Source organism: Panthera tigris, chromosome A3 (assembly GCF_018350195.1).
Source record: "Panthera tigris isolate Pti1 chromosome A3, P.tigris_Pti1_mat1.1, whole genome shotgun sequence".
Lineage (NCBI taxonomy): Eukaryota > Metazoa > Chordata > Mammalia > Carnivora > Felidae > Panthera > Panthera tigris.
In genome coordinates, this window is record NC_056662.1 from 91,789,295 (window position 1) to 91,801,569 (window position 12,275).

A 12,275-nucleotide genomic window follows, 5' to 3' on the forward strand; every position below is an offset into this window, starting at 1 on the left:
AACTCATGTGATTTTTCTGTTTTAAATACTGCCACTAAGTAATGGTAGTAATTTGAATTCCAAGTTTTTTTTTTTTATTCTTCTGAGATTCACAGAGTAATGAGATCTTTGTCTTCATATATTCCTAAATCCCATATCCCATCCCTCTTTGATAGACTATACCATCTCCCTTTGCAATTGTATATAAGGTAAGCTCCTTTTTTTTTTTTTTTAGTTTGAGCCAAAATTTGTCTCACTTTTACCTAAATATGAGAGATAAAGTAATAGCTATTCCAGAGGGAAAAGACTAGTAATGGTTTTAAAGCATGATGAGAACTATATTCCTCCCTTGAATCTGAGTGGACTCTGACAGCTTCAAACAATAGATTATGCAGAAGTGATGCTCTGTGACTTCCATGGCTGATCATAAAAGTCCATGAAGTTTCTGCCCTGTTTATTAGAGCCTTCATTCTCAGAGCCCAGAGCTTCCATGTTAGAAGTTTGGCTATCCTAATGTCGCTAAGCTGGAGAGGCCCCATAGCTGCCATGGCTGACAGACAGCTGAGTCTGTCTTTCTGCCATCCCAGCATAGGCTCCAGACCTATTAGTAAACAAACTTTCTTGGAAGTGGCTCCTCTAGCCTATCCGTGTTCTAATAATCAAGCATCTGAGGCATGTGCAGCTATGTCTAGTCATCTTTGGGAGGCAATTAAGTCATGAGGGTGGAACCCTCACAAATGGGATTAGTGTGTCCTTAAAAGAGGCCAGAGAGTTCGTTCTGCTTTTGGCCATGTGAAGATACAATGAGAAGTTAGACATCCACAACCCAAAAGAGAATTCTCACTAGAACCCAGCCATGCTGGTACCCTGATTTCAGACTCCCAGCCTGCAGAACTGTGAAAAATCAATTTCTACCGTTGATAAGCCACCCAGCCTATGGCATTTTGTTATAACAGCTTGAACAAAAATTAAGACATCATTTCAGTTGACAGAGAAGGGCCATTCCTGCTGTGTTTTTTCTAAATCGTGACCTCCAGAATCCATGAGGATGATAAAATGTTTGTTGTCTTAGATAACTAAATTTGGGGGTGATTTGTTATGCTACAGTAGGTAACTGGAACAGGAGAGTAAAGCATATCTTATTATTCCCCTATCTCATTTTACTGAAGATGAAATTAATATTTGGCTTAAGCTTCCACAATTCTTGGACTATCCCTTATATAATATTTCATTACCAAACCAGTCTTTGTGCGAGTTCTCCTTCTTCCTCTACACGGGTGATCTCTGATGACTGACAAGTACAATGGTGGAGTCTCACCTATTTTGCTCTGGACTCTTCACCTCTACTGATGCAGATTAGAATTGAATTTCCTTTTCAAGCAGCCATATTGTTGTTCAATGAGCTGAGGAGTCAACTAAAACTCCCTTGGCCTCTTACAATGACTGCCAGCCTCACTTTTTACTCTATTAAATTATTTCCAAATCATTGTTTAAGCTTGTTGAAGTATTTTTGAATTCTGATACTTTTATAAAATATATTCCATTATTTACAAGCTTAGTGTTACCTTCACATTAGAAAATAATATCGTAAGGTTTTCCATCTCTTCATTTTAGTGGCTTTCTGTTTATGGGTCTGTTTAGTGGCTCTTCATTTTAGTGGCTCTTCACAGTTATTCTTGAATTTTACATCTTATTTATATAAGAAAAAAATCTTTGAACACAAGCATAAGCAGCCACTGAACCAGATTGTAATCGTACATCTGTATCTGAAACTTCCTCTTACATTATTTCATTTCTTCTTTGCAGCATCATGAGTATCATTAAAGGTATTACTACAGATAGAGGAATTGAAGCTCATGGAGATTAAGTAAATGCGACAAGGCTGGGATTTAAATACAGTTGTGTCTCCCTCCCATATCTCTGCCCTCTCCTTTGTACTACAGCTCTAGAAATAGGACACTCAGAAGATAGCAGTGATGACTTATGCATAGCACCTCAGTCACTAAATCAAGACCCACCAAAGGTAATTGACTGGAGCACTCTCTGGAATTTGGCTGCACATTTTCTCAGGGAAATTGCTAAGAAGGTTGAGAACAAGTTATTTTCAGTCATGGCAACGAAGCTAAACACATTTTACATAAATAACTCAAAAAGACTTGCTCCAGGAAAATATATTTGGCACGGAAAAGAACTCATCCTAAAAGAATAACGTACTACATAGTTAATTATGAAAGAATGACTTTGAAGAGAGGTAAGGATAGGAAGTTAATGCAAAAACTACTTAAGTCCTGTTGGCGATATGCTGCAGTGTGTGGTGAGGCAGAACTGTTACTCAGGCCATGAATACTAGCATAGTTCTGGAAATGCGACATAAAACCATTAAGTGTTAAAAGTCATTACCCCTATTCTCCAAACTTGTTTCTTTCTTTGCATTCCTGATACTGATTAGTTACATCTCTACTCACAGTCACCTAGCAAGAAACACAGACATAAACATCAATCTCTCCTTCCTGTGTCTTTACTTTTTAGACCAGTTACCAAACAATTTTTATTCTACTTCCCCTCCTCAACAGTAATAATCCCAATTGTTCTTCCTCTTCCAATTTCTCCCCACTTCAGTCCAGGTTCCGTGATGATGCCAAAACCCCAATTACTCATTCTAACATTTACTAAGACTTCACAGTGTGGCTTGCATCATGCCATGTGCTGACATAGAAGTGAACAAGGCCCAGTTCTCACCCTCAAAAAGTTAACAGCTATTCAGAGGAGCGTGTCATTTCAACATGAAAGTTAATGTCTAAACAAGTATAGGATAACATGGAAGCACATCAGAGTAAAATAGAATCTACTCTTGGGAGAGTTTCTTCTGTTTAAGTTCTAAATGGTGCCCTTATACCAGCTTTAATCCACAGGATACAGTCCAGACTCCTTAATACCATTTACATTTACTTTCTTAGGTAAGTTGTGGCCTGTCAAATATGTTTTGAGATCTAGTTCAAGTCAACAACAAAAAAAACAGTGTTGTTTTTTCTGTATATTCTTCAACCAACAGTGATTTAAACTAAAGGCATCAATTCCACTAAAAGCAACATCCAGCTATTTAATTTAATTTTTTAACTTCTCAATTCTGATTGCTAGAGGTGAAGTCTTAGGTCGGTCTCACAATTTTTGCAAGTGACAGCTTAAAGTTTGTTTGACCCATTCTCCCAAGGTGAATGATTTGAGTGTGGTTCAATTTATTGTACGTGGCATTTATAGACAAGACCTTTAATGTCCCCAAGACAAGGAAGTGCCTCTATTTTTAAAGGTTCTATGGCATTCCTTTTCATTCTGAATTTTCCCTTATGTCTTCTTTAATCCATTTGCACACTGAGATTGTCTTTCTGCTCATTTTGACAATCTTATTATAAAGTACAACTCTTCTCTCTTTTGTTGTTGTTGTTGTTTGACAAAGACATCATAGAAGAGGTCTTTGGGAAGAAAGATTGTTTCTAGTCCATGTCCAGTTCAACTAATGGTCATAGTAGCAGTGCAAAAAGCACATGGGCTGTGGATGTAGGCAGGTTCCTTGCCTCTCTTTGCTAGCCTTGCAAGCACCATGCTTTCTGCTTGTCTTAAACTTCTGTTTCCTCATCTGGAAAATGGGAATAAGAATATAGCCTGACCCTGACAGTCATGGAGTTTTCTGTTTCTGTTAGATCACTAGAGCACAGATGCTCCAACACAAAATGGGATAAAATATTTAAAAATAAATAAGTACTACCTTATCTTGATGTTTCTATACATAAGAAACCAATATCCTATTAGATTTTTCTCAAAACCATTTCAAACAGAAATAATGTTTGTTTTCCTTTGAGTTGGGTTTGTTACCACTTGATATGAGCTAACACGAAGAGGAGAGGAGAGCAATGGTGAGGGTGAGGTGTCAATGCTGAGTCATCAGCTGAAGAAATCATTATATTATGGATACTGACCTCAAAGCATACTTGAATCAGAATATGTCATAGCAAAAATAAGCATTTTTGTAACTCATAGGGATTTCTTGCAGATGCTTAAATATTCTAAGTAGTGATTAGTTAATGATAAGGGAAGGAAGCTCTGTCTGGTTTTAAAAATTAAGGAAGACCCCATTTTTGAACCTCCTAACACAGTATCTTACCTGAGATAGGCACTCAATAAAGGTTTGCATTTGCCTGCTTTGTGGACAAAAAGATGGTATTTGTCTTTTTTTAATTTTTTTTAATGTTTATTCATTTTTGAAAGACAGATACAGAGCACAAGCAGAAGTGGGGCGGAGAGAGAGAAGGGGACACAAAATCTGAAACAGGCTCCAGGCTCTGAGCTGTCAGCACAGAGCCCGATGCAGGGCTCAAACTCATGAACCGCAAGATCATGACCTGAGCCAAAGATGGATGCTTAACTGACTGAGCCACCCAGGCGCCCTGGTATTTGTCTTTTTATCAATAACCTTGTCCCACACTAATATAGCCTGTTTCAGACACCATTAGAATCTATTTGGAATTCAAGGGTATATTCACATTCAATGCTTACACAATTTACTTCAGTTTTATAAAAACAAACTTGCTCAAATTTCCCTCACGGATTCTGTGTGTGTGTGTGTGTGTGTGTGTGCATGTGCATATGCATGTGTGTATGCATGTGTGATTGTTTTGCCTCAGGCTGGCCCTGGGCTTCTGTCCATCATAGATTTAATTCCCACATGGCCATTGTATACATAGCTTCAGCATTTTGCTAAAATGTGAATAGCTGTTCTACCACAAACAGAATGCAGTATGCTAGAGTGTTCTATTACCAGGATTATACAGATAGCATAGTCTTGGTTTACATAATAGGTCCGCAGATGTTTGTTGAACAAATGCCATAATGAATAAGTTAAATAACAAATACTGAAATTTTCATATATGTGTAAATGAATGGAAATACAGAGAGAAGACTAATATTGTCGTTGTTAGCCTGTGTCTCTCCAAGTTGCCCATAGTAAAGAACTTCTTTAGATTAAACCTTTAATAGGCCAATGAGAATAAAACATGGAGATACATAACTCTCATGGTCAATGTGCTTCGGGGTTGCTTATACACTGGTGGCCCCAGGCCACACCTGGGAGTGCACTGGCAGTAGAATCCCCTATAATCCTTCTCTATAAAAGTCCATTAGACACAACTCATCCTTCTGTCTTTTCTTCCTCTAATTTTCATGTGGGATTATATTTGAAACTCAGTCATTATGTTGGGAGATTAGTCTCTTAGTCTAGTTTTTTTCTGTTCTGTTTCATGCCTTATCCATCCTTGACTGATAACTAGATATCCTTTCACACCTCCTCTATTTTAATACCTCACTCCCTCAAACCAGACCTGATCGTTTGGTCTTGCCAGGGCACATTAGTACAGATCCATCCTAGGTTTCTGACCTAAGTTTCCTTCTTTCTCACCTTAGCTTCATTGTCTTCATCAATTTTCCCTCAGTTTACCCTGCTTATTCCAAATTTGTTCTCATCTCACTAGTGAGAGTCCCAAGTGTGTTGTGAAGCATGGTTGCTCCATTTCTGGCAGTTTGGGATTATTCTCATATCTAAATCCAAATAAATCTAATTAAGAATGGTGAAGAAATCCAAAGATATTGGCAAATTGTGCATACAGGAATCTAGCTGATGAATTATGCCCAATTATGCTTGTTTTAAATATAAATATGAATGCTTATGTAGTTGTTCTAGTTGATAATTATGCACTATCATTTCAGGAAAATTTTGATGCTGTTGCCTTTTATTATTATTGAGGTCTGTGTATTTGCTTGCAGTTATGTCCGCCATGTAACCCATTCAACACCCAACACGCAAACATTTATTGGCTACCTACAATGAGCAAAGCAATGTTCTTTGCACAACTCTTCGAGGCTCATGGCCCAAAGGATAAGTTCTGTGGATTTTATTTCTGTTTTATTTCTATTTATTTGCTTATTACATTGTCTTTCTCTCTAACTACTTAAATAAAAGGGCCTTGATATAGTCTTGATTGTATTATTCATTGCAATATCCTTAAGTCCTAGAACAATGGCATGAATATAGTAGGTGTTCACAAAATGTTTGTTCAAGGAATGAATATGTTACGTAGACTGAGCACTGAATTGAGAGAAGAGGGGGAATCATCAGCTCTAAATTAATTAAAGCCTCCATCTAAGTTAATCTGAACCCTTCTCCGAAAGCCTCCAAATGGTTTAGTGAAAGGTCTAAAATTTCAGACACACTAAGGGATTGGAAGGAAGATTTTCCAGATCTGCTTCTAGACATTCTCAGGAATATTGTGTTGAGGGCATCATTCTGAAGTTCAGGAGGGATATTGGGCTTCTGTAGATTAAGAGAGTAGGAAATCATAAAACCTGGGCCTATTATCAAGGAAACCAGGAAGCCAGTTAAGCTTCCAGTTAAAACTGCTTTGTCCAGGGGCACCTGGGTGCCTCAGTATGTTAAGCGTCCAACTTCAGCTAGGTCATGATCTCACAGTTTGTGAATTCGAGCCCCGCATCAGCACCGTGCTGATAGCTCAGAGCCTGGAGCCTGCTTCAGATTCTGTGTCTCATTCTCTCTCTGCCCCTCCCCCACTTGTGCTCTGTCTTTCTCTGTCTCTCAAAAATAAATAAATGTAAAAAATTTTTTTTAAAACCCTGCTTAGTCTAAGGGAGAATATACAAATCTTCCTTATGGACTCACAAATAATATATATATGTAGGTGCCACCTTCACCAACAACCTTTTTGAGTGTGGGATGCATTGAGTAACTCACTTCCAAAGATTAGACTACAGAAAGACAAGAACAACAATGTACAGTGGAGGAAACTGGAAATCATTACTTAATCGAGTGCTCAACTTTCACGTCACCAGTGGCAAGTCATATTGATATATACCCTTTGATATAACGCAATGAAAAGGCTACTTCATGTCTGTTGTATCCTTCCAAATTTTAAAACCCCAGGCTAATCATGACAAAAAAATCAGACAAACCCAAACTGAGGAACATTTTATAGACTACTAGAGCCAGTACTCCTCAAAATTGTGAAGGTCATGAAAAATGACGAAAATGTAAGACATTGTCAGAATTTTTTATTTTTTCGTTTTAATAGCTACGGACTACTAATTTAAACCATTTTCATTATAAAGTATTTACAATATGCCAAACAGGAACTTCAATGCATGAGTTGTTTCTCTGATAGTCTGGGGGATAAAGATGAATATATAGCTCCAATGGCATATTTTCTGCTGGGAAGGTCTGTGAGTTGGCAACCCTCGAAGGCTGTTGAATTTAATACAATTATATGAAATGGAGAGATAGCTATCCTTCCTTCTGTTCTATCATGAATATACATCAATGAAGACTTTCTTAGGAAAATCACAGAGAATAAGAAATTTCTTAAGAATATTACAGTGACCCTTTCCATTAAATATATGAATGAATTCATCATAATTTTAAAAAGTGTGGATCAAAAAAACCCCTGTATTTTTGTCCAAGATTGTTTCAAGAGAGTTTATACAATATTTTCCTTCAAACTTACAGACTTCCACATCCCTTGCGTGCAAAAGTAGTTTAGGACATTCTTGAGAGTGCAAAGTCTATTTTCTGTGTGCCCTAAAGAAATGAGCCTGCTGAGGAGGAAAAATAACAGCTGTATGGTTGAAGTGTTAAGCAGACTTTCTTCCACCTTGTTAAGAGCAGTGGAAGGTCATGGTGGCCATGGCTTCATTAGTGAGCAAACTCACCTTGTTGACTGTGTATTATCTTTTGATTCCCCTCACGGGTCCTTTCTCTACTTATTTTCTTCCATACGACATCTACTGTTGAAGCTAAGAGAGAACCAAAAAAGATGAGAGTTTATCTATTTGGGTGTATCTATCTGCAGCTCAGTGATGTGACACTATAATGTCCAGCCCAACATGCAACTAGCTCAAACTCTTAAGAGCCAAAAGAAGCTCAGAGAGGGGCACCTAGGTGGCTCAGTTCGTTAAGCATCCAACTCTTGATGTTAGCTCAGGTCGTGATCTCATGGTTTGTGAGTTTGAGCCCCTCATAGGGCTCTGTGCCGAGACTGTGGAGCCTGCTTGGGATTCTATCTCCCTCTCTCTCTGCCCCTCCCCTGCTCACTCTCTATCTCTCTCATTCCCTCTCTCTCTCTCTCAAAAACAAATAAAAATAAATACATAAATACATAAATCAATAAAAATTTTTAGAAATGCACAGAGAAATATTCCTTCATATTGCAACAGAAATGGTGCTAGTAAAATGTAAACTAAAGATTACCTTCTGCAGGATCCTCTTGTCACTCAAATGGTCTTTAAAAGTTCTTATAAGTAGCAAAGGTTTCAAATACTTGTTGCTTTCACCACAAAATGATTATGATAGCAGCATAGTTTCCCTTCAAAGTTTTTTAAAATAGCATTCTTTCCACTATTTGATTACTTGAGAGAGGTTGTCTGAATTAGATACTACTAAAAAATATCTGTAAAACAGTATTGAAAACCTGAATATTTCAGAAAATAAAAAAAAGATCTCTAAAACACTTAAAAGACAGGTAAATGGGGCGCTTGGGTGACTCAGTAGGTTAAGCGTCCGACTTCAGCTCAGGTCATGATCTCACGGTCTGTGAGTTTGAGTTCTGAGTCGGGCTCTGTGCTGGCAGCTCAGAGCCTGGAGCCTGCTTCAGATTCTGTGTCTCCCTCTCTCTCTCTGCCCCTCCCCCGCTCATGCTCTATCTCTCTCTGTCTCAAAAATAAAATAAAAACATTAAAAAAAAACTTAATTTTGGGATGAGCACTGGGTGTTGTATGGAAACCAATTTGACAATAAATTTCATATTAAAAAAATAAAGAAAATAAAAGATTGTATATCCTAGAAAAAAAAAGACAAGTAAAATTATTCCATAGCTTACTCAAATTATCAATCATAAAATCACTGTAATTAAATGGCACTGTTGATTACATTGATTTCTATGAAACTGCTTTTAGTCAAATAATAAAATATAACTGACAAAATATATAACAAAGAGCAAAGAGTAATAGAAAGCAAAGAATAAAGAATTTAAAACTTCATTTTATAGAAATGCCTAAAAGTTTGATTTTTTTAAATTAATGTTTATTTCTGAGAAAGAGAGAAAGAGAAAGTGTGAATGGGGGAGGGGCAGAGAGAGAGAGAGGGAGACACAGAATCCGAAGCAGGCTCCAGGCTCTGAGTTGTCAGCACAGAGCCCAATGTGGGGCTCGAACCCACAAACTATGAAATCATGACAAGCCAAAGTCAGACTCTCAACTTACTGAGCCACCCAGGAACCTCTGAAAGTTTGATTTTTAATAGAAGCAATATCTGGCAGGTTAAATACTTCAAAATATGTTGAATTGATTACTTTAAAATCAAAATGAAAGGGTGCCTATGTGGCTCAGTTGGTTAAACATCTGACTTCGGCTCAGGTCATGATCTCACAGTTCTTGGATTTGAGTCCTGCGTCAGGTTCTGTGCTGACAGCTCAAAACCTGGAGCCTGTTTTGGAGTCTGTGTCTCCCTCTCTTTCTGCCTCCCCCCCTCCTCTATCTCTGCCCTGCTTGTGCTCTATCTCTCTTTTAAAAATAAATAAAAATTAAAAAAATTAAAATCAAAATGAAGACATCCCATAAATCAGAGTAAGAATAAAGTTTATAAATGTAAATATGATAGGCTTGGTAAATAGATTCATGGATTATTATATCCTGTTTACTATATTGCCTTTTAACTGGTTTTCTGCTGCTACTTTGATCTCTCTAGTCTATTCTCAACCCAGCATTCAAAATGCGTCTTTCAAAGCTTAAATTCATGTCACTTTCACATCCAAAACTCTCCAGTGGATTCCCATCTCTTTCAGTGTAAAAGCTGGCCATTCCAATGGTCTCTGGCTCCCGGATGTCTCTGTGAGCTCTGCTCCTTCTACTCTCTCCAATTCTTATTTCACTCCAACCGTACTGACCACCTTGTGATTCCTTGAATTCATCAAGATAAAACTTCTGCCTCAGGATCTTTGCCTTGGCTGTTCCTTCTTCCTGGAATACCCTTACCAATATCCCAAGTGGCTTGCTGTCTTACTTTCATGAGGTCTCTGCCCCAGTGTCATCTCCACAAAGTCTTCTCTGACTACATGCTCAAAATTCACTTCCTCGGAGACTTACTACCTCCCCCCCCCCCCCCGCTTTATTTTTCAGCCCAACCAGGAAGATGTGGGGCAGGGCATAAGAAGTGAGCAGCACAATCTCTCTTGCCATGTCTTTTACCATGGTCTTCCTTTTTGATGTCTAACAGTGATTTTTGTGATTCTTCACATGTATCAAGCTTATCCATGACTCAAAGCCTCTGTACTTGCTTTTCTTCATGCCTCATTTCCACTTCAATTGCCCTTCATTGGTCAGGGATTGGCTCAAATGTTGGCTCAAACCCGCAGATATTTTTTTTTTCTATCTAAATAAGACTGCTTTATCCACCATTGGTCCGCCATCCTCAGCCATTTTACTCTTGTCTGTTACCTTCACAATTCTTAACATGACTGGAAATTACCTCATCATTTTTCACTTATTTGTGGTCTATCTCTTCTATTAGAGAGTAAGTTCTATGAAGGTGGGACCCTTGTCTTGTTCAAAATTGCATCCCCATCACAGGACAGTGTCTGACATACAATAGATGTTTAAAATATATTTGTTTAATGTTTTCCTGAATGAATATTTACAGAAAAAAACAAGGGAAAAAACAATGAAAAGAATTATGGTCATATAATTTCCTTGAGATTAAAAAGACTTGCATCTTGGGGTGCCTGGGTGGGTCATTCAGTTGAACTTCCAACTTCAGCTTAGGTCATGATATCATGGTTTGTAGGTTTGAGCCCAGAGCCGGTTCTGTGCTGACAGCTCGGAGCCTGGAACCTGCTTTGGATTCTGTGTCTCCCTCTCTTTCTCTCTGCCCCTCCCCTCTTATGCTCCATCTCTCTTTCTCAAAAATACACAGTTAAAAAAAAAAATGAAAAAACGACAAACAAAAAAAAGACTTGCATCTTTAGTTATAAGCAAAATAGACCCAACTCTAGTTGTTTAAAGCAGTAAGAGGTTTATTTTCTATTGTGGCATGAAGTCCAGAAGCAGAAAGCCACAAGCTTATGTGGCTTGTTCCAAGATAGTGTTAGCATCACCATGGATTAAGTCTATATTCTAGGCAGGGAGAATGAAGACACCCAAAGTGAAGCATGTAGGATGATTCTTTTCTCTTTATGTGGAAGAGAACTACATTCCTTCAAGCCCTATTCAGTACCCTTTTGTTAACCTCTCACTTGCCATAACCAAGTCACTCTTCCACAGGGCCTCCACTATTTTCAAGAAAGATTTTTTTTATGTTTATTTATTTATGTTGAGAGAGAGAGAGAGAAAGAGAGAGAGAGTAAGTGAGAGAGCAGGGAGGGACAAAGAGAGAGATAGAAAGAGAGGGAGAATCTCAAGCAGGCTCCACACTGTCAGCACAGAGCCCAGATGTGGGGCTTGAACTCATGAACTGTGAGATCATGACCTGAACCAAACTCAAGAGTTGGACACTTAACTGACTGAGCCACCCAGGTGCTCCCTCAAGAGAGATTTTGAAATTGAATTTTTAACTTGGGTTTATCATGGCCTCAAATAAAATCTGGATTCTATTACTAATAAAGAAGAAGCGGTTGAATATTGGGTAGACAGCTGGCAATGATGGCCACATGAGTTTAGACAGCTTTATTTCAAAATAACCCAAAATTTCAGCAAATGAGGATTAAGGTACTGCCAGGTTCTATTAAGTGGAGGCCTAGGTTAGTATATTTTTAAGGACTAAGGTTCAAGGGATCTGACTTCTGATCTAAATTCTAGCAATTATTTGCTCTGAAAACAATCACCTAACATTTCTGAGCCTCTACAGTTTTATCTGCCAAAGGGTGATGATATATTTTTTATGCCTTACTGAGTTTACAGATTTGTTTTGAAAATCAACTGATTTACCAAGTACAAAGACACTTGAAAATGTATTAGGTAAATCATGACCATAACACAATTTATTTTCTCTTCTCATTTGTAATGAACACAATTTTTTTCCAGGTATTACACTGTCAATGAGGCAAGTACCAGAATTATTCTATAAGTGAAAGTTGGCTATAAACCATTCATTTTACTTTAATAATGACCTCTTTGGGATCCAAAAATGCTCTAACTTATATTAAGTCCCATTTGATATTGCAGGGCATTTCAATCTAACTACCATATAA